The sequence below is a fragment of the Lissotriton vulgaris genome, chromosome 8, assembly GCF_964263255.1.
Source record: "Lissotriton vulgaris chromosome 8, aLisVul1.2, whole genome shotgun sequence".
Lineage (NCBI taxonomy): Eukaryota > Metazoa > Chordata > Amphibia > Caudata > Salamandridae > Lissotriton > Lissotriton vulgaris.
In genome coordinates, this window is record NC_141696.1 from 723,374,708 (window position 1) to 723,398,737 (window position 24,030).

Genomic DNA, 24,030 nt, shown 5'->3' on the forward strand with positions numbered 1-24,030 from the left:
TGGGCCAGGGACAGACTGATTTGCATATAGCCAGGTTCTGAGCTGGGATGGGGCAGTGAGATAAATAACGGTGATGGATCAAGCCCTGATCTTTGGACTGGGTAAGAGTGGTCTGCTCAATTCAGACACTCTGTTCATCACCACCCCCTTTTCTGAATCGATTTTGGCCACTATAGGTGTGGCAGGGTATACTCAGACATGAGTCCCTTTCTCACTGCTCCATCAGGATTCAAGCAAGCCGGGCCGAAGACGGCTGAAATGCCAGAAACCGGTCCCCGGTAGCTTGTTTCCTTTCTGGTGAAGAATTGGCTTGGTAGTTTAGTCTGCCCTGTTCCCATGATGCACTGGGCCAGGGACAGACTGATTTGCATATAGCCAGGTTCTGAGCTGGGATGGAGCAGTGAGATAAATAACGGTGATGGATCAAGCCCTGATCTTTGGACTGGGTAAGAGTGGTCTGCTCAATTCAGACACTCTGTTCATCACCACCCCCTTTTCTGAATCGATTTTGGCCACTATAGGTGTGGCAGGGTATACTCAGACATGAGTCCCTTTCTCACTGCTCCATCCGGATTCAAGCAAGCCGGGCCGAAGACGGCTGAAATGCCAGAAACCGGTCCCCGGTAGCTTGTTTCCTTTCTGGTGAAGAATTGGCTTGGTAGTTTAGTCTGCCCTGTTCCCATGATGCACTGGGCCAGGGACAGACTGATTTGCATATAGCCAGGTTCTGAGCTGGGATGGGGCAGTGAGATAAATAACGGTGATGGATCAAGCCCTGATCTTTGGACTGGGTAAGAGTGGTCTGCTCAATTCAGACACTCTGTTCATCACCACCCCCTTTTCTGAATCGATTTTGGCCACTATAGGTGTGGCAGGGTATACTCAGACATGAGTCCCTTTCTCACTGCTCCATCAGGATTCAAGCAAGCCGGGCCGAAGACGGCTGAAATGCCAGAAACCGGTCCCCGGTAGCTTGTTTCCTTTCTGGTGAAGAATTGGCTTGGTAGTTTAGTCCGCCCTGTTCCCATGATGCACTGGGCCAGGGACAGACTGATTTGCATATAGCCAGGTTCTGAGCTGGGATGGAGCAGTGAGATAAATAACGGTGATGGATCAAGCCCTGATCTTTGGACTGGGTAAGAGTGGTCTGCTCAATTCAGACACTCTGTTCATCACCACCCCCTTTTCTGAATCGATTTTGGCCACTATAGGTGTGGCAGGGTATACTCAGACATGAGTCCCTTTCTCACTGCTCCATCCGGATTCAAGCAAGCCGGGCCGAAGACGGCTGAAATGCCAGAAACCGGTCCCCGGTAGCTTGTTTCCTTTCTGGTGAAGAATTGGCTTGGTAGTTTAGTCTGCCCTGTTCCCATGATGCACTGGGCCAGGGACAGACTGATTTGCATATAGCCAGGTTCTGAGCTGGGATGGGGCAGTGAGATAAATAACGGTGATGGATCAAGCCCTGATCTTTGGACTGGGTAAGAGTGGTCTGCTCAATTCAGACACTCTGTTCATCACCACCCCCTTTTCTGAATCGATTTTGGCCACTATAGGTGTGGCAGGGTATACTCAGACATGAGTCCCTTTCTCACTGCTCCATCAGGATTCAAGCAAGCCGGGCCGAAGACGGCTGAAATGCCAGAAACCGGTCCCCGGTAGCTTGTTTCCTTTCTGGTGAAGAATTGGCTTGGTAGTTTAGTCTGCCCTGTTCCCATGATGCAGTGGGCCAGGGACAGACTGATTTGCATATAGCCAGGTTCTGAGCTGGGATGGGGCAGTGAGATAAATAACGGTGATGGATCAAGCCCTGATCTTTGGACTGGGTAAGAGTGGTCTGCTCAATTCAGACACTCTGTTCATCACCACCCCCTTTTCTGAATCGATTTTGGCCACTATAGGTGTGGCAGGGTATACTCAGACATGAGTCCCTTTCTCACTGCTCCATCAGGATTCAAGCAAGCCGGGCCGAAGACGGCTGAAATGCCAGAAACCGGTCCCCGGTAGCTTGTTTCCTTTCTGGTGAAGAATTGGCTTGGTAGTTTAGTCTGCCCTGTTCCCATGATGCACTGGGCCAGGGACAGACTGATTTGCATATAGCCAGGTTCTGAGCTGGGATGGGGCAGTGAGATAAATAACGGTGATGGATCAAGCCCTGATCTTTGGACTGGGTAAGAGTGGTCTGCTCAATTCAGACACTCTGTTCATCACCACCCCCTTTTCTGAATCGATTTTGGCCACTATAGGTGTGGCAGGGTATACTCAGACATGAGTCCCTTTCTCACTGCTCCATCAGGATTCAAGCAAGCCGGGCCGAAGACGGCTGAAATGCCAGAAACCGGTCCCCGGTAGCTTGTTTCCTTTCTGGTGAAGAATTGGCTTGGTAGTTTAGTCCGCCCTGTTCCCATGATGCACTGGGCCAGGGACAGACTGATTTGCATATAGCCAGGTTCTGAGCTGGGATGGGGCAGTGAGATAAATAACGGTGATGGATCAAGCCCTGATCTTTGGACTGGGTAAGAGTGGTCTGCTCAATTCAGACACTCTGTTCATCACCACCCCCTTTTCTGAATCGATTTTGGCCACTATAGGTGTGGCAGGGTATACTCAGACATGAGTCCCTTTCTCACTGCTCCATCAGGATTCAAGCAAGCCGGGCCCAAGACGGCTGAAATGCCAGAAACCGGTCCCCGGTAGCTTGTTTCCTTTCTGGTGAAGAATTGGCTTGGTAGTTTAGTCTGCCCTGTTCCCATGATGCACTGGGCCAGGGACAGACTGATTTGCATATAGCCAGGTTCTGAGCTGGGATGGGGCAGTGAGATAAATAACGGTGATGGATCAAGCCCTGATCTTTGGACTGGGTAAGAGTGGTCTGCTCAATTCAGACACTCTGTTCATCACCACCCCCTTTTCTGAATCGATTTTGGCCACTATAGGTGTGGCAGGGTATACTCAGACATGAGTCCCTTTCTCACTGCTCCATCAGGATTCAAGCAAGCCGGGCCGAAGACGGCTGAAATGCCAGAAACCGGTCCCCGGTAGCTTGTTTCCTTTCTGGTGAAGAATTGGCTTGGTAGTTTAGTCTGCCCTGTTCCCATGATGCACTGGGCCAGGGACAGACTGATTTGCATATAGCCAGGTTCTGAGCTGGGATGGGGCAGTGAGATAAATAACGGTGATGGATCAAGCCCTGATCTTTGGACTGGGTAAGAGTGGTCTGCTCAATTCAGACACTCTGTTCATCACCACCCCCTTTTCTGAATCGATTTTGGCCACTATAGGTGTGGCAGGGTATACTCAGACATGAGTCCCTTTCTCACTGCTCCATCAGGATTCAAGCAAGCCGGGCCGAAGACGGCTGAAATGCCAGAAACCGGTCCCCGGTAGCTTGTTTCCTTTCTGGTGAAGAATTGGCTTGGTAGTTTAGTCTGCCCTGTTCCCATGATGCACTGGGCCAGGGACAGACTGATTTGCATATAGCCAGGTTCTGAGCTGGGATGGGGCAGTGAGATAAATAACGGTGATGGATCAAGCCCTGATCTTTGGACTGGGTAAGAGTGGTCTGCTCAATTCAGACACTCTGTTCATCACCACCCCCTTTTCTGAATCGATTTTGGCCACTATAGGTGTGGCAGGGTATACTCAGACATGAGTCCCTTTCTCACTGCTCCATCAGGATTCAAGCAAGCCGGGCCGAAGACGGCTGAAATGCCAGAAACCGGTCCCCGGTAGCTTGTTTCCTTTCTGGTGAAGAATTGGCTTGGTAGTTTAGTCTGCCCTGTTCCCATGATGCACTGGGCCAGGGACAGACTGATTTGCATATAGCCAGGTTCTGAGCTGGGATGGGGCAGTGAGATAAATAACGGTGATGGATCAAGCCCTGATCTTTGGACTGGGTAAGAGTGGTCTGCTCAATTCAGACACTCTGTTCATCACCACCCCCTTTTCTGAATCGATTTTGGCCACTATAGGTGTGGCAGGGTATACTCAGACATGAGTCCCTTTCTCACTGCTCCATCAGGATTCAAGCAAGCCGGGCCGAAGACGGCTGAAATGCCAGAAACCGGTCCCCGGTAGCTTGTTTCCTTTCTGGTGAAGAATTGGCTTGGTAGTTTAGTCTGCTCTGTTCCCATGATGCACTGGGCCAGGGACAGACTGATTTGCATATAGCCAGGTTCTGAGCTGGGATGGGGCAGTGAGATAAATAACGGTGATGGATCAAGCCCTGATCTTTGGACTGGGTAAGAGTGGTCTGCTCAATTCAGACACTCTGTTCATCACCACCCCCTTTTCTGAATCGATTTTGGCCACTATAGGTGTGGCAGGGTATACTCAGACATGAGTCCCTTTCTCACTGCTCCATCAGGATTCAAGCAAGCCGGGCCGAAGACGGCTGAAATGCCAGAAACCGGTCCCCGGTAGCTTGTTTCCTTTCTGGTGAAGAATTGGCTTGGTAGTTTAGTCTGCCCTGTTCCCATGATGCACTGGGCCAGGGACAGACTGATTTGCATATAGCCAGGTTCTGAGCTGGGATGGGGCAGTGAGATAAATAACGGTGATGGATCAAGCCCTGATCTTTGGACTGGGTAAGAGTGGTCTGCTCAATTCAGACACTCTGTTCATCACCACCCCCTTTTCTGAATCGATTTTGGCCACTATAGGTGTGGCAGGGTATACTCAGACATGAGTCCCTTTCTCACTGCTCCATCAGGATTCAAGCAAGCCGGGCCCAAGACGGCTGAAATGCCAGAAACCGGTCCCAAGTAGCTTGTTTCCTTTCTGGTGAAGAATTGGCTTGGTAGTTTAGTCTGCCCTGTTCCCATGATGCACTGGGCCAGGGACAGACTGATTTGCATATAGCCAGGTTCTGAGCTGGGATGGGGCAGTGAGATAAATAACGGTGATGGATCAAGCCCTGATCTTTGGACTGGGTAAGAGTGGTCTGCTCAATTCAGACACTCTGTTCATCACCACCCCCTTTTCTGAATCGACAGGGACATTACAGTTAGAAAATAGAATATAAAAAAACTTAGAAATTCACTGAAAAAAACAAAGATTAAAGGGATGTTATAGTTAGGCTCAAAGTCCACTCATACAAAACCAGTGAAATTCAGCAGTTATAGTTTGCTGAGCTTAGTATAACTTAGGCACACACAAAGCTCTGCTTATAACCTCACATATTACATCACTCATTACATGGTCAGGGTTATCACTGATGACATCTCGAATGACATCACTCATGAAATCATCCAGCGAATGTGTTTTCTGAAAATGTATGAATGTTAAACATAATTACAAGGTACTACAAAAGTTGCATTTGTATACTTTGTGTACCTCTAATGAGTGATAATATTTCTAACATATTATGTGAGTGGGTGTGTGAGTGACTGGGTGTGTGATTGGTTGTGTAAGTGGTTATGTGGGTGAATAAGTGGGTATGTGCATAGCTGCATGGGTGGAAAGGTGGCTGTGTGAGTAACTGTATGGATGAGTGAGTGGCTGTGTAAATGACTGGGTGGGTTATTGGGTGTAGGAGTGGTTGTACAGGAGTCTGAGTGACTGTATGTGTTAATGACTGGGTGTGTAAGTAGCTATATGGGTGAGTGAGTGGCTGTTTGAGTGAATGGCTGTTTGAGTGAGTGGCTCTTTGAGTGAGTGTTTAGTTAACTGATGTTAGAACTGGCTATGTCTTGTAGGCTAAGGCTGACGCCAAAGCCAGGCAGAAACCACCATTCTAGTCACGGCAAGGAAGTCACACGCCAAGATAACCCCTGCTCACCCCCTTGGTAGCTTGGCACAAGCAGTATGGCTAAACTCGGAGGCAATGTGTAAAGCATTTGCGCCAGCACACAACAGCAACAACATACTAGGCACACCACAAAAGGAACTCCACACAAGGTTATTATAAAATAACTTTTGTATTGTAAAAACACATCAGATAGGATCACACAAAATACATAGTGCCAACGGGCACGGGCAATATTCACAAGGGATTATTTACAAGACAGGGCCACATGGGCCACTGTCATAATCAACACTTTTAGAAATAGAAATACTTGTCAGAAATTAGAATAAAAGGATATAAAATCACTGTAGCACAAAGTAACAGTTATAAATCACATCCAGTAACTACTGGGAACAGGTACCAGGACCTCACTAGGACCACCTGTACTAAAAAGAACAACCACCTAAGAATAAAATACATTTAGGGGTATAAACAAGAACACATTACCCATGATGCATGAAACACATTCAGAGGAGTAGTAAAGAGAAACACATGATGCATAAACCTACACATTCAGCGGTGTTCAGAACAAAGCACATGATGCAATAAACTACATTCAGAGGTGCAGCGCAAGAAGACACATGATGCCTAAAACATTCAGAGGTGCATAGCAGGGAAAGAAAGGAAGACACATGATGCATAGAAATACATTCAGAGGTGTACAACAACTCAATAGCGCAAAAACACACAGTAGGCAGTTACCATCCTAGACATAGCAGATAACCACATTGCGCACAACTTACATAAGCCACCACCTGTGGCAGTCCCTAGGCCAACTGGCCTTGTTGGGGCTAAGACGCCCTGAGTCTCAATGTCAGGGTGCGCTGCCATGCAGCGCCAGTCTCAAGAAAAGAAAGCCTAAACGTAGCAGCTGGCACTAAGTGCTGCGCAGGTGTGAAGGCCTGGCACCACTGTGGCCTCTCTGTCCCACACAGGGACTCTCTCCTGAAATTGCGCCGAAACGGTGCAGCTGCCCACTAATTGCTGGCCAGCTGGAGAATTTCAAAACTGCACCAGGGCCCTCACTGACCCTTAGGCGCAAACTGCGCCACTGCTGGAGCCACACAGGCTCTCTCACCAACCACGTTGGAGCCACACAGGCTCTGAAAACAACAATGGTGCTTTCACTGGCACTAGAACTACACAAGCCCAGGAGGGGACGGGCATCGACAATATGCCCCGAGGTGTCTCGGGAGCCATCTAGGCTCCTTAAACAAATATGGCCTGCGTTGGAGCCACACGGAGCTTAAAAAGAAAACATGCCCCACTGTTGGAGCTCCTCTCGGGGGACTCAGTAACCTATGCCCCCAAGAGCCCTCTCAGGGCTTCACACACTAATGTGGGCATTTGGAGCCTCAAGCTCCGTTGAACGTTGGGGCGGCCCACTGCCATCTGGGGCTGCCCTACCTCCACTCTCACCCCTGGGCCGCTCTCCGGCACCAACAGCAGCCGCACGGAGCCCCCCCAGCCCTCAAATCTCACCGGGCTGTCTCCTGTGCGGGGCTCCTCCGGACGGCCGCTTCTCTGCTGGGCGGCGGCTTCACCCGGGCCCCCCTCCTGGGACCCGGGGCTCCTCCTCACATCACGGGGCTCCCCCAGCTCATGGGAGCCCCGCAACACTTCTTCTTTCCCTCCTCTCGGGTGCCGGCGGCGGGCGCGAGACTCCTCTCGCAAAACCGGAAGTCCGGCCCGCCGCCAGGCAAAACATCGCCTGACTTCCTGGTCTGGGGGCCGCCAATGGCAGCGCGGCCCCGGGCAGGGAGGTGGGCGCAGCGCCTCCACCACGATCTCCAGGCCAGCGGCGGTGATACATGGGGCAATGCCGGGTGGTCTCCGGTTTCAAATATCGATATAAGTCGAGGTGGGCACTCGATTGAGGGGCATGAAAGTCGGTAACATAGCGGAGTGGGCTCCCGCGCCGCTCCCCACGCAAAATGCGGGCCAATGCACCGGCTGTGACCAAAAGCGCTCCCCAGCGCTAGGACAAACAATAAAGCGCTCTCAAGCGCTTGGGGGTAATAAAGCACTCCAAAGCGCTAGAAAACAGGCAGAGTGCTCCCAGGCGCTCAGGGGGAAGCACAGCGCTTCCAGGCGCTAGAAATACAACTCAAGCGCCCTCCACAGGAAAATGCAGCTTCTCCATGCTGCAAAGGTCCCAGAGATTCCCAGGGGACAAAGCCAAGTCCCCCCATCAGCCCAGCAAGGCAGAGGGGTCCCCCAGGAGTCCAGGAAAGTCCATCAGAGGTCCAGGGGCTGGGCAGGGCCCAGGGATTCCCCTGAGCCCAAGCAGCAGCATGCCCCTGGCAAGATTCAAGTCCACAAACAAGAACATTTTGGAAGGGGACACAGCCCCTTCTTATACAGGGAAAAGTCTTTGAAGTCTTTTGAAGTCTTTTGAAGTCTTTGTGCAAAGGTCCTGGCTTCCTTCTGCTTTCAGTATCAGGGACAGAGGTGACAGCCGCCCAGCGGGAGGTGGAGCCAGCATGGTGGTCTGGCAGGCACAGCCCTGGTCATTCCCAGGGGATATCTCCTCCCACTTCCTTGGCAGCAGATGCAGCCTTTCATCCCTGGCTTGGCTCAGATAACCCCCTGGGGGCCCTGCAGCCCCTGTCACCCTCAAACCAGACAGTCAATCCACAAGCAGGCCCAGGCACACAGAGCCAGGCTCACCAGCCAATCACACGCCAGACACAAATTACACAAATATGCCAACTTCTACAAGTGGCACTTCTAGACTAGCCACACTCATGCCGCATATACCATTACGCAGCATTTACTCTCACGAGTTCGTACATATCAAACTCGCCCCTGCACTCCCCACACATCAGGAACTACCATGGGCATACATATTCCCATTCATTCCTATGGGAGGGCAGGTCACTCACCACACATACACAGAGAGCTCAATCACTTTACACTGTACCACAGTGAAAAAGTGCGCAGAGGCCTAAAATCACCACCACCAGGTTCCAGAAACACGGTAGGAAAAAGCAAAAAGTCTCGGGGTGAACCTGCCTAAAGGGCCGGGTCCAACACAACCCCCTTCCAGCCAAAACGCAGGGTAGACCAATCACACCACTGATGGGCTTCACTGCTTTGGGCGACAAAACACGGACACGGGCCCGCACAGCAGGGACACCCTCCGGTTCTACGCCACTCTGAACCCACCTGGTTACCTCCAAACAATAACTCTCTGTCACAACTAGGATACCACACTGGTACTCGCTAGTCATCCATGGCCAAGACCATCCAAATATCACAGGTCCTACCCAATCCAAAGAGCGGGGGGTAGTAATCCCTGGCACACAATAGCCATTCTCCACTCTCTCTCTCTCAGTGTAGCTTCAACTACCACTGATCCAACAACCTAGGGTCCACACCCCCAGGCTGACCAGAGGTCATGGGCCAGAATGCCCCACCCTACCTCTACTTCTGGGTTCCCGCACCCTCACAGAGAAGCACTCACCAGAACACAATTCTCCTACCAGCAAAGGACCTCACTCCATCACTGGTCTACCACCTGGAACCTATTTCACTTCTGAGGTACAAAGCACACAGCACAGTTCCTCTTCAAGCAGGTGGGGGGACACAGCATACAGCAAAGTCCCCTTTCCTCTACCTTAGTGGAAACAACAAACTGCAGGTGAGCCCCAGATCACACAGCAAGGGCAGCCCCCTCAGTCTCTTCAGCTGATCCACTTTGGTTGAGATTCCTCTTGACCTAGATGTTTCCTAATCTCCCAACCTAAGATCTAAACCCTCAGGTTGCACCGGGGTCAGAAGTAAGGACACCGTCCCTCTGCACCCCCTTCCAGTTCCATGACTACAGGCCCAGTATGTTTCAGGCTAGACAGAGCACACGCCAGCGGCGTATCAGCGACACACTCTCCTCCAGTATTCCCTATCACAGGGTAATTCTCAGTATGTCCCAGGCTAGACAGAGCACACACCAGCAGCGTATCAGGGACACACTTTCCCTCACTACTCCTTCCAGGTCAGGCCACAACCCCAACCTGGCTTTCCCCCCTCCTCGGGGAACGACCTCCAGAGGCCCCACAAATGGTCAAGCACTCTAGACGGTCAAATGCTCAGCGAGCCAGGACTTCTACACCCTCCACTTAGGAGCGGTACTGCCCAACAATAGGACCGCCGGAGTTCTGGTTACAGACACTCCCCGTCCTCTAGACACAGGAAGATCCTCTTCAAATGACCTGTAAGTACAGCCTAGGCCCCTGACCTGGCGCTCCCTTAGGGAACCCTCCAGGCCCTGAGATAGGGTTTCGGGCCAACGTGGGACACACCGTCCCACACTCACTCCGCCTCCACTGAGACAGGGCGTGAGCCCCTACACCCCAACCATCCTACTGGGACCTAGCTGGGTTACACAAGAACCTCTTCCCCTTCACAGGATCATCAGATACACAAGCCACTCCTTTTAGAATCACTCCATAATGCCTCTGCAAGACATCTAGCACACCGCCAGACATCCACCTTCTTGTCCAGTGCCTCTGCAGGACCTGCTGCACGCCACCAGAGGTACACCTCACGTGCAAGCTCCTTAAAAAAAAACTCACACCAACTCCTCCAGTTCAAGACACCACTCATCCACACACTCCCCCTCCAGACTGGTGAGACAGTTCCTCACTGCCCCTGATTCTCAACCTGTCACCCTCTTACTGAGCACCAGGCACCATACTCTGGGAACTGGGAATGGGACTTCACACGCACTGGACACATTTAAGCTGCCACCACTGGATCCTACCATACTGTGGAATCCAGACACATACACTACACTCAGGCGATAACCACCCTCCTGAGCTAGCCATTTCTCCTCCACACTCCCTCTCTTCCATCTACCCACACAGGGACAGGACCTGGGATGGGCACTGGACCCAGCAAGGGATTCCTAATCTATGGGAACCTCCCCCTCTACTGGCGTCCCGCCCTGTCACTTTCTCTTATCTACCACTAAACATAAAGCGCAGGAACACATTTGAAAATGACTTCTTGAGGAAAAACAAAAATCAAAAACAATAATCCCAAACATGTGACTATCTGAAAAAAAATTGCAGAGTTTTGTAATGTAGCCAGTTGTCGCTGTGGCACTGCGCAAACACAAGTCCAAATCCGCACCGCTGACCAACAATGTTAGAACTGGCTATTTCTGGTAGGCTAAGGCTGACGCCAAAGCCATGCAGAAACCACCATTCTAGTCAGGGCAAGGAAGTCACACGCCAAAATAACCCCTGCTCACCCCCTTGGTAGCTTGGCACAAGCAGTAAGGCTAAACTCGGAGGCAATGTGTAAAGCATTTGCGCCAGCACACAACAGCAACAACATACTAAGCACACCACAAAAGGAACTCCACACAAGGTTATTATAAAATAACTTTTGTATTGCAAAAACACATCAGATAGGATCACACAAAATACATAGTGCCAACGGGCACGGGCAATATTCACAAGGGATTATTTACAAGACAGGGCCACATGGGCCACTGTCATAATCAACACTTTTAGAAATAGAAATACTTGTCAGAAATTAGAATAAAAGGATATAAAATCACTGTAGCACAAAGTAACAGTTATAAATCACATCCAGTAACTACTGGGAACAGGTACCAGGACCTCACTAGGACCACCTGTACTAAAAAGAACAACCACCTAAGAATAAAATACATTTAGGGGTATAAACAAGAACACATTACCCATGAAACACATTCAGAGGAGTAGTAAAGAGAAACACATGATGCCTAAAACATTCAGAGGTGGAAGGACAACCACCTTAGTATCACACAGCGTTTAGGGGTCTAGGAAAGAACACATTACCCATGATGCATAAATATACATTCAGAGGAGTAGTAAAGAGAAACACATGATGCATAAACCTGCACATTCAGCGGTGTTCAGAACAAAGCACATGATGCAATAAACTACATTCAGAGGTGCAGCGCAAGAAGACACATGATGCCTAAAACATTCAGAGGTGCAGCGCAGGGAAAGAAAGGAAGACACATGATGCATAGAAATACATTCAGAGGTGTACAACAACTCAATAGCGCAAAAACACACAGTAGGCAGTTACCATCCTAGACATAGCAGATAACCACATTGCGTACAACTTACATAAGCCACCACCTGTGGCAGTCCCTAGGCCAACTGGCCTTGTTGGGGCTAAGACGCCCTGAGTCTCAATGTCAGGGTGCGCTGCCATGCAGCGCCAGTCTCAAGAAAAGAAAGCCTAAACGTAGCAGCTGGCACTAAGTGCTGCACAGCTGTGGAGGCCTAGCACCACTGTGCCCTCTCTGTCCCACACAGGGACTCTCTCCTGAAATTGCGTCTAAACGGTGCATCTGCCCACTAATTGCTGGGCAGCTGGAGAATTTCAAAACTGCGCCAGGGCCCTCACTGACCCTTAGGCGCAAACTGCGCCACTGCTGGAGCCACACAGGCTCTGTCACCAACCACGTTGGAGCCACACAGGCTCTGAAAACAACAATGGTGCTTTCACTGGCACTAGAACTACACAAGCCCAGGAGGGGACGGGCATCGACAATATGCCCCGAGGTGTCTCGGGAGCCATCTAGGCTCCTTAAACAAATATGGCCTGCGTTGGAGCCACACGGGGCTCAAAAAGAAAACCTGCCCCACTGTTGGAGCTCCACTCGGGGGACTCAGTAACCTATGCCCCCAAGAGCCCTCTCAGGGCTTCACACACCAATGTGGGCATTTGGAGCCTCAAGCTCCGTTGAATGTTGGGGCGGCCCACTGCCATCTGGGGCTGCCCTACCTCCACTCTCACCCCTGGGCCGCTCTCCGGCACCAACAGCAGCCGCACGGAGCCCCCCCAGCCCTCAAATCTCACCGGGCTGTCTCCTGTGCGGGGCTCCTCCGGACGGCGGCTTCTCTGCTGGGCGGCGGCTTCACCCGGGCCCCCCTCCTGGGACCCGGGGCTCCTCCTCACATCACGGGGCTCCCCAGCTCATGGGAGCCCCGCAACACTTCTTCTTTCCCTCCTCTCGGGTGCCGGCGGCGGGCGCGAGACTCCTCTCGCAAAACCGGAAGTCCCGCCCGCCGCCAGGCAAAACATCGCCTGACTTCCTGGTCTGAGGGCCGCCAATGGCAGCGCGGCCCCGGGCAGAGAGGCAGGCGCAGCGCCTCCACCACGATCTCCAGGCCAGCGGTGGTGATACATGGGGCAATGCCGGGTGGGCTCCGGTTTCAAATATCGATATAAGTTTAGGTGGGCACTCGATTGAGGGGCATGAAAGTCGGCAACATAGCGGAGTGGGCTCCCGCGCCGCTCCCCACGCAAAATGCGGGCCAATGCACCGGCTGTGACCAAAAGCGCTCCCCAGCGCTAGGACAAACAATAAAGCGCTCTCAAGCGCTTGGGGGAAATAAAGCACTCCAAAGCACTAGAAAACAGGCAGAGCGCTCCCAGGCGCTCAGGGGTAAGCACAGCGCTTCCAGGCGCTAGAAATACAACTCAAGCGCCCTCCACTGGAAAATGCAGCTTCTCCATGCTGCAAAGGTCCCAGAGATTCCCAGGGGACAAAGCCAAGTCCCCCCATCAGCCCAGCAAGGCAGAGGGGTCCCCCAGGAGTCCAGGAAAGTCCATCAGAGGTCCAGGGGCTGGGCAGGGCCCAGGGATTCCCCTGAGCCAAAGCAGCAGCATGCCCCTGGCAAGATTCAAGTCCACAAACAAGAACATTTTGGAAGGGGACACAGCCCCTTCTTATACAGGGAAAAGTCTTTGAAGTCTTTTGAAGTCTTTGTGCAAAGGTCCTGGCTTCCTTCTGCTTTCAGTATCAGGGACAGAGGTGACAGCCGCCCAGCGGGAGGTGGAGCCAGCATGGTGGTCTGGCAGGCAAAGCCCTGGTCATTCCCAGGGGATATCTCCTCCCACTTCCTTGGCAGCAGATGCAGCCTTTCATCTACGGCTTGGCTCAGATAACCCCCTTGGGGCCCTGCAGCCCCTGTCACCCTCAAACCAGACAGTCAATCCACAAGCAGGCCCAGGCACCCAGAGCCAGGCTCACCAGCCAATCACACGCCAGACACAAATTACACAAATATGCCAACTTCTAAAAGTGGCACTTCTAGACTAGCCACACTCATGCCGCATATACCATTACGCAGCATTCACTCTCACGAGTTTGTACATATCAAACTCGCCCCTGCACTCCCCACACATCAGGAACTACCATGGGCATACATATTCCCATTAATTCCGGGCAGGTCACTCACCACACATACACAGAGAGCTCAATCACTTTACACTGTACCACAGTGAAAAAGTGCGCAGAGGCCTAAAATCCCCACCACCAGGTTCCAGAAACAGGCTAGGAAAAAGCAAAAAGTCTCAGGGTGAACCTGCTAAAGGGCCGGGTCCAACAACTGACTGGGTGTGTGAGTGGCTGTATTGGATAGTGACTGTATGAGTGGCTACATGGGTGAGTGAGTTGATGTGTGAGTGCTTTAGGGATGTGTGAATAGGTATATAAGTAGTTCTATGGGTATGTGAATGGCTCTGTTGAGAGGCTGTATGGGTGAATTATAGGATGTGTAAGTGTCTGCATGGATGAATAAGAGGCAAAAGGGTAGCTGTGGAGGTGAGTGAGTGGCAATGTGAGTGACTATAGATGATGGGATGGGCATGTGAGAAGGTGTATGGATAAGTGAGTGGCTTCGAGTGAGTGGGTATGTGAGTGGCTCTGTGGGTGAGTGAGTGGGTATGTGAATAGTTGTATGGGTAGGACAGTGGGTGTATAAGAGGTTGTGTGGGGGTGTAAGTGGTTTTGTGGATGATGTTTTCAGTGATGTCATTTGAGATGTCATCAGTGATGTTACTGACCATATCATTAGTGATATAATATGTGAGATCATAAGTCAGTGCATTGGGAGGGCGTAAGTTAGGTAGTTCAGCTAACTATACCTGCTGTATTTCACTGGTTTTGTACAAGTAAAATTTGAGTCTAACAATAATGTCCCTGTAACCTTTGTTTTCTCCAGTGAATTTCTACTTTTTTTTAGTTCTACTTCCTAACTATAACGTCCTTGTAACCTTTGTTTTTTAATGAATTTCGAAGGTTTTTTTCTAATGTTGTTTTCTAACTATAACATCCCTGTAATATTTGGTTTTTCAAGGGAATTTCTAAGGTTTATTAAATTGTATTTCCTAACTGTAACCTTTGAGAGTGAGTGTGTGAGTGGGTGTGTATATGTCTTAGTGGGTCAGTGAGGTGGAGCATGAGTGTTTGAGTAGGTGTCTGAGTGGATGCACAAGTAGCTGAGTGAGTGTCTGAGTGGGTTGATGAGTGTAGAGTGTCTGAGTGGCTTATATGAGTACCTCCATGAATGTGTGAGTCAGTCTGTGAGTGAATGCATGAGTGTCTTAGTGGGTCTGAGTGAGTACATTTGCCTCGGAGTGGGTCTGTGAGTGAGTGTGTGAGTCTCTGAGTGGGTTTCTGAGTTGGTGTATGTATATGAATGGGTCTGTGAATGGGTACATGAGTATTGTCAGTCAGTCAGTCAAATTACTTTATTCGATAACTTAATATCATAAAAGACATGGTACAATCAGGAAAATAGGAAAACAATTGATTACACAATAAAAATCCTAAAATGAGAAAATTCATGGGGGTACATATTTTCACACATACATAAATATAGTCTTAAAAACATTATAAAAACTACAATGAAGTTATACTCTACAATAAGACCACAATGTAAAAATACGTCCTAATCCGGGCCACTTAAGGTCAGTGGTGGCATAATGCTCTTGTTCCTGATTCGGATAGCAGCAACTAGGAAACAAGCGAAATAAAACATCGTTCAGGGTGAGTTAAGTTGTTGTAAATACAGAAGGGCTGACCTAACCTGTGTGAATCCTGCCTCCCTCAAAATTGGGAACAAAAACATCTTTCTACAGTCATGGTAGCGATCGCAAAACATAAAGAAGTGTAGGGTGTCCTGGGTCGAAAAGTTGTCACATTTACAGGGATCGGCCCGCTCGGGAGTACACCAGGTTCGAAAAGAGCCCAAAGAGAAATTAATCTGATTGAGCTGGAATCTAATCAGGAGATGCCGATGGTATGGGATGTTCACTATAGTCAAGTAAGGTTCAGGGCCTGGACAGCTGACTAGGGCATAGTTAGCTCTTGCTAATGGTTTCCTCAGTTCTATCTCCTCTCGCTCTAATGATAACATATTCAACAAGGCATTTTTTGTCAGAGCGATATCCTTTTTTGTTATAGTATCGGGTGAGGAAAAAAGGTCCGGGCGCCCTATTTTTTGAAAACCTGTTTTTATGTAAGCCAGCCATGGGATTTTGCTGGCATTGTCCAGCGCCATACAATTTTTCAATGTAGTGTGATTTAGGGAGATTTCATGATTTAACCAGATCTTCAGCCAATATATCAGTGGTGCTATTTTGATTTGATCAGTTACATATCCTACCCCCAGTTCGGTGTGGATGGAAAAGGTGGCGGTAGACTGTGGGACAGTTAGAACACCTCTCAAGAATTTATTCTCTATTAACTGAATTTTATCATGAGAAGTATAGCCCCATATCTGGCAGCCGTACATAGCGACCGCCAGACATTTGGCTTTGTATACCTTTGTAAGAGCTTCAACTGGTCTAGCCCCTAACTTTTTTGCGAACCCCATGAGTGCTGAAACGGTTCTCGCAAATGCGGTGCTGTGGCTATTGTTTTGTGGGCCCCAGCTACCCTTTTCCTCAAAAACGATTCCCAGATAGGGGAATGTAGGTACCTTGCAGACTACTTCCCCACTACAGAGAAAGGTTTTGATTTTGGTTTTCCGGTTTACATTCCCTGCAATCAGAACCTTGGACTTTTTTGCATTTATCTTTAGATCCAAGTTCTCCATAAAGCTTCCAAAGGCATCTAGCAGCCTTTTCCGGCCTACCCCGGTGCGGGCCAAGAGGACAGCATCATCCGCGTAAAGGAAAACTGGTATAACCAGTTCGCCTATACGTGGTATGTCCAGCGATACCAACCCCAATTGTGTCTCCAATGCGTTAATATATAAAGTAAATAAAAGGGGGGCAGAATACAACCCTGTCTGACCCCCTTTCTGACCTAAAGTGTCTAGTGCATCGCCCCTCAGTGTTAACTCTGATCGACGCCGAAAGGCCCAAGTGCAGGTCTGCTAAAAAGTGCACTAGGGGTGGATCAACTCCCATATTTAATAGTGTATGCCATAGCTTTGACCTATTAACGAGGTTGAAAGCAGAGGAGAGGTCCATGAACCCCATATATAGTGTCCCCTCCTTAGCTGCAGTATACTTGCTAATTAGAAGTTGGAGATTTAAACACTGATCAATGGTACTCCGTTTCGATCTAAAGCCATATTGAGCATTTGACAATACCCCTCTCTCTTCCAACCATACACTTAATCTATGCAGAACCACTCGGCCCAATATTTTTACAGATGAATCGATCAGAGAGATAGGCCTATAATAGGAAGGGTCCTGTCTAACCCCCTTTTTAAAAACCGGAATAATGATTGAGATGGACCATGAGGCTGGAAGACTATTTGGCCCTACCGAATTAAACAAATTAGTTAACATTTTTGACCAAAAGTTTGGGGCGACTTTAAACAAATCAGCGGGGACCCCATCAGGTCCAGGGGCCTTATTCTTTGACATTTCCCCTATTGCCCTTTCCACTTCAGAAACCTCAAAAGTCATCGGGGGAAAATGTTTTTGGGCAAGTTGGAGTCGAGTCTTTGCCCATTAACAAGGAGTCTATATATATTTTCAAAATGGGCTATCTAGACCTCATCCACAATGTTAGAGTCCAAAGGAGAATTGTCATCATTTGCAAACAGTGGTTGATTAACTGTTGCCCAGAATTTTCCACTGTCTTTCAAAACTTCCGGTGACAAAAGTTTTGTCCAGGCCTCATCCTTCAGCTCCAGTTTTCTCGTAATTAGTACTTGTTTGTAGGCGAGTCTTAGACTTGCTATAAGCCCCCTATCCCTGGGGGTAACCTTCAAAGCTTCAAGGAGGGCAGCATGTGCATTTGAACAACTTCTATTAAACCATCTTTTGCAAGTCTTGGGTTTCTGTTTTCCATCAATCAATAATCTTTGGTTTATTTGTGTGCAGGTGTTATTAAATGCATTAATGATGTCTGGGCCTCGAGACTCATTGTTCAGACAAGTTTTAACCTCTACTTCGACTTTAGATAGAACCTCAGGTAAAAGGGTCTCTGGGACCACTTTGGACCATTTCAGTCTTCTCCCCTGATCCTTTAGGGACACATCCTCAACACCCTTTTGGGATGTGGGCCTAAAGGATAGGAGATCCCCTGGTGCAGGCTCAATTATCACAGGATTGTGGTCACTACGAACAGAAACCTCCGTTGAATATCTTAAAACATTAGATAACATAAACGATGTTAAAAATATATAGTCTATGATTGTACCTTAGTCTTTCCCCTTAAACGTTGGGATCCTTATTCCAGCCTCCACACAGCCCGACTCATAGAGGTTCCAGCCTGCTAAAAAAAGTTCCAAATCCTCACCCTGCTTAGAATGTTCAAAATGAGACAGGGCAGAAAACGGTGGGCCCTCATAAACCTTGCTCCCACAGGGATTTTCACAAGGGTGAGTATTAAGGTCCCCCATCAATAGAATCTCAAAAGAATTTGACTTTAAATTATAAGTTAAGAGAAACTGTTCTAACAAGTCTAAATTACTACCAGTTTCCATAGAGTTATAAAAATTGATAAATAATATTTTCCTAATGTCGGAAACTGACAGTTCCACTACTAGACAATTATGACATCCTGACTCAAGTTGGGTGAGCGAGCCCTTTAGCTCTAAGGAGAACAAACTAATCAACCCCCCCTTGGTTCTCCCCGCGTAACTCCGTCTTGCTCGAATACAGAAGTGGCAGTAACCATCCAGGGATAAACAATTTAGGGGGTCCCAGGTCTCTTGGAGGGATATTATATCGAATGTTTTTAAAAACCCCTCCCAGTGTTCATCCCCCATTTTGGCCCTTACGTCAGCTACGTTCCAGCTCACGATTCTACAGGATGAGGCTTGAATCCTTTCTGGGGGTGCCTGTACCTGGTTATCACTTAGTCAATTGTTCTCGTCAGTCCATTCCTGAGAGTGGGGAGAAACGGTTGGCCAAAGTAAACCCTAAGTCATTAGGAGTCTCGGTGTTTGTATTAACAACCCGAGGTGGGTTCCCGACTTCTAGCGTGGGCTGTGAGCGACTGGGAACATTTATATGGGGTACAGATAGTCTGGCCAGTGGAACAGCAGGCTGCCATACCCTATTGCGAGGAGGTGGATAGAAGTAGCCCAGGGGGAGGGGCCTAATGCCCGAGTTTAACGTGTCAGAACCATCCCAGAACAGGCGGTCTGCCATGTATTGGGTTTTAAAATTTATTACAACACAATCGCCTTCTATCGACTTCCTTTGTGAGCCAACCCATCCTACTCTTCTAACCATATTTATACTGGCAGCTATATCTGTGGCACCGCTAGAATAGTTATTGCACCAGGTCTTGGTTGTTTCCATTAAGTCCTGAGTGCTTTCACCCCTTTTCTTCCTCAACGGGGGAACCCCTGTTAACACTGTCACTAAGGGGGCCGCTTGTAGCTGGGGGTGAAATTTAAATTGACAGGGCAGCTCAATTAAATCTTTAGCATGGTGCTGTAAACCGGCCAGAGTAGGCCTATGATACTTTTCTACAAAACTGCCCCTAGGAGGAAGAGACCTAGCAATCCCATCAGGGACCGACACGACTGGGGCGGCATTAACAACAGGTACATTTACTGTTGGATGATGTTTACTTGGTGTAACATTTATTCTGCTCTCACTATGCCCCATATTCACTGAGTGAAGGTTCTGTGGGGGTGGTATTCTGGTTAAAAGCCCACGATACTCTTGGACAAAGGCATCTAAAGCATCCCATCTCTTTAATAGTCCAGCTACACAAGTATTTAGTACTTCCACAATGTCCTTAGCGATGCTCGTCAAAGCCGGCTCTAGATGTAGATTAATTAGCCCTTCAATTTTAGTACTAAGTCTATTAACCAGTTCATCCTCCATATCTGGCAGTAAGTTGTTTATATGCTTAGTTTTTCTATTGCACTTCTTCGTTTGCCTGCCCCCCGCCTGCCCCCCTTGCCCGGTTGGGCCGGTGAAGACTGTATATCCTCCTGGGTTGGCAAAAGTGCCTGACTACCTTCACTTGATTCTGCTATTACATGCGATGCAGGACTTGGACCAGCCTGGGATACAGCTTGTATGGGTGCAAAGTCTTGTGTACCCCCCTCCTGGCCGAGACCAGCCTCATCGCTCACTGATGATGTTATTCCCAGCTCTTTTTCCGCATTAGCGATTTCTTTTACAATCACTCACACAGCTGATGGCAAATATGATATTACAGTGTCTGCTTTTCTTGGTATTTTTGCCTTCCCATTACACAGTTGTTTACGCTTACCCATTGGTGTTTCTTAAGGGGGTGGCCCAGCCCTGCCTCCTCCTGCCCCGGACGGCCACAGACGGCCCGCCCTTTGCCCGAGCTTCGCCCGTGCGAGTCCGCGCGCGGCCGTGACACGGATGGAGCTGTCCGTGTTTAAGCGCCTCCAGGCGCCCTGCGGCGGAAATGGGCGTGCTGGCCGCACAGCTTGCTGGGAGCTGTAGTTTCCCCCCTCTGCGGCCTTGCGATGTCACGCCCCAGGAGCGTGGATGCCAGCAAGTGTTCCGCGAATCAGGTGGGTCTGCTGCCCTTAGCCCGCTTTCTAATGTCCCCATGAGTATTGAATTGGTCTCTGAGTAGCTGTTTTAGTGGTATATGGGTCTTTGAGTGGATGCGTGAGTGTCTGAGCGGGTGTGTGAGTGGGTGTATGAGTGTGTATATCAGTGTCTAAGTAGGTCTGTCAGTAGGTATGTGAATGTCTAAGTGTGTGAATGGGTATCAAAGTGCATGTGCCAGTAGATGTGTGAGGGACCCAGCCACAAAGGAACCACACCTGTCCTTTTATCCAACAAGAATCCACAGTTTTGCACAGAATATCTACTTAAGTGGAGTACTTTCTGCTGATCATTTACTAAGTGCTACCTCCTTGGGTAAATGCCCAGTACATATTCTGCACTACAGCTGCATAATGGAGCACAAGAAAATTTCACCAGTGACCTTTTGTGCATTTGGGCACTGTAAATATTTGTGGTGCATCTTTATCCAGAAATATATGATAACATGAATCCTCCTATAGTGAAGACAATGAGACTATAAAATCTCCACCAAACGAGGATCTTTCCTCTTAACTTTATGAAGTAAGTGCTTCTTTGTAGGTGAAAATGTCCTCATATTCCTCAGCAGCAAGAACTCCTCACCAAAATCAGCGGAAAACATGCTTGGGGCCACTTGTTAAGCTGTCTATCTTCATGGGAAAAGGCAGGTAGACCTTTGCATACTACTAAGGTGGGTGTGGCTAGATGGGTAAAGCTTCATAGTGATTTGCACATTTCCATATTTATAGTCATTTAAAAGGAGAAATATGGTCGCTGCTCTCACTAGGAGAGGCCAATAAAAAATCCACTTGTTACAGTCACATACAGATTGCGCTTTAATGCACTACTGATGCATTCACCTCCACAAAGCATTTCAGATAATTTTTCAATATGGAATTGCCAAGAAAACACACTTGCTTTGTATTCAAAAAGCCCAGGAGTTAGTATAATTTGTCCTTTACAGAAGTGGAGCTTCAGTTGGGGCACCTGCTATGTTTATATGTGTAAGTGCCTTACGTTGAGGTTTAATTCCTGTGAAATGTGCATTACTGCCAAATCGGCCTGACAAAACTTAATTGGGGTAGGGGGGCTGTGTGGCCCCTTCCCTGGGCCAATTTCGGCACTGGGTCCAGCCAAGATTTAATGGGGAGGAAGGCTGTACAACTCCCCTCCCAGTGCCAATTTCATCACAAGACCCTATGCCCCAGGGCCCAGCCTTGACAAGCCCTGCCCTGGAGCCCACCCAGGGCACCCAGTCAGCACTGTTGAGGACCGCAGGGGGAGCCTGTCTGCACCTGAGGTCCCTGCGGTAGCCAGCATGGCTCTCACAAACAGGGAGCTGCTAAACACGCAACTTCCTCTGTGTTAGAGCATTTGTTTCTTCTGTTTCCCTGCCCTTTTGGAAGCAGGCAGAGAAACAGATGAAAACTCTGCTTCCAGCAAAAAGTAGTACTTTGACACTTCACTTACTGCTTGCTGAAAGCGGAGTGTTTGTTTATGCATGGCAGGAGCTGTGACAGCTCCTGCCAAGCAAAAGCAAACAGCTATGTCCTGGGAGTGGGCACCCCGGGACATAACAGGAGCTGGCTCTGGGGGGTGGTAGTCCCCAGGGCTCTGCATAGCTCCCAGATGGGGGCTGCACTGTTTATGTTTATGTTTAGGGGTTTTATAAAGCACGTTGCTATCTAGGGTCTTCCCAGCACTGATGAGCTAATGATATCAGGTGGATCAGGGTTTTTAGGGGACAACCATGTCTTTAATTTTTTCCTGGAGATTGTTTCATCAGTGAGCAATTTCATTTCTTTGGGCATGGAATTCCACAGCTTTGACACAAGGTGCAAAAATGATCTTACTCCCCATATGGATCTCTTTATCCTTGTGGTCTTGATGAGAAGGTCTGAGGAGGATCTTAGAGATATTTTGGGTGCCTATAGGGAGATGAGTGCTCTGAGAAGGACTTGACCCTTGCAGTTTATGGTTTTGTGTGCTATACATAGTGATTTAAATTTGATCCTGGCCCGGATCGGCAGCCAGTGGGGTAGCCTCAGTATTGCTATCGCCGATTCATGCCTGGGTATACCTCTGAGTAACCTCGCTGCTGCGTTATGGGCCACCTGTAGCCTGTTCACCGCATATTTGAGTGATCCCAAATAAAGGGAGTTCTCGTAATCCAATAGAGACACAACCAATGATTGTGTAACTGTTCTTCGGGTCTGTTTGGGGATGAGAACTAGAATTTTAGGAAGCATATGTAGTATTCTGAAGCAAGTGGCAGCTCATTTCCTTGCTTGTATTTCCATGGAGAGATTGTGGTCCAGCCACATTCCCAGATTTTTTTATTGCAATTTTGTGTATGAGTGGACTTCCCAAACCCTTTGGTCAGCTAATGGTGACTCATGGTACAGAGTTATTTCCCAGGGACATCAGTTCCGTTTTGTCTCCATACAGTTTTAACCTACAGCTGGTCATCCATTTTGCTGCTTTTTCTATACACGGACCAACTTGGTTATAGTTTGATTTAAGACCCTCTGCCACTGAGACAGCCAATTGGGTATCATCTGCATAGTATATAAATGATAGCTCGAATTCCTGGACGATGGCCAGAGGTTGCATATAGAAATTGAATAGTGTGGGACAAAGGGTGGAGCCCTGTGGTACTCCGCATGTGACCTCTAGAGTATCTGAGAGATAGCCGCATTCCATTATCTAGAAGGATCTGTCTTTTAGGAATGACACTATCCAGCTAAGGGCAATGTCCCGGATACCTGCTTTCTCCAACCTATGAATCAGTGTTTTATGATCCACCGTATCAAAAGTGGCACTAAGATCAAGCAACAGGATTGCTACAGTACCCCCCTGATTGAGCATTCCCTTGAGTTTGTCTGTGACCATCAGTAGAGCTGACCCTGTGCTTTGTTGTGGTCTGAACCCCATTTGGGTCTGGTGTAGCACCTCCTTCTCTTCTAGGAATTGGGAAAATGAGTGGTTGACATGTTTTTCTGCAATTTTCCCTAGAATGGGTAAGAGTGCGATGGGGCAGTAGTTCCCTAGGTCTATCAGGTCTAGATGTGGTTTCTTTAGTAAGGGTCAAATGAAAGCATGCTTCTATTTTTTTGGAACTCTTCCTTGTGTGAGAGATAATGCTAGCAGCTCTGTGGAGGTGGTCAGAGTGGCCTCCCTACCCTGCAGTAGGATATTTGGAGGAACTGGGTCTTGTGGGAGCCTAATTTAAGTGTTCTGTAGAATTAAGCTTGTGGTTTCCTTGCTTAGTGTCAGAAAATGCGTTAGTATGGGTCCTCTTACCTGAGCCCAGGGGTCTATGATTCCAATAGGTAGGTTTGCGCTATCTGTGTTACCTTGCATGGAGTTATAGAAGTTTTCTACATTGTTTTTGAAGAAGACTGCAAGTGCTTTGCATCTCTCCTTTGATGAAGATTGTGGGGAGACTTCTTGCTCAATGG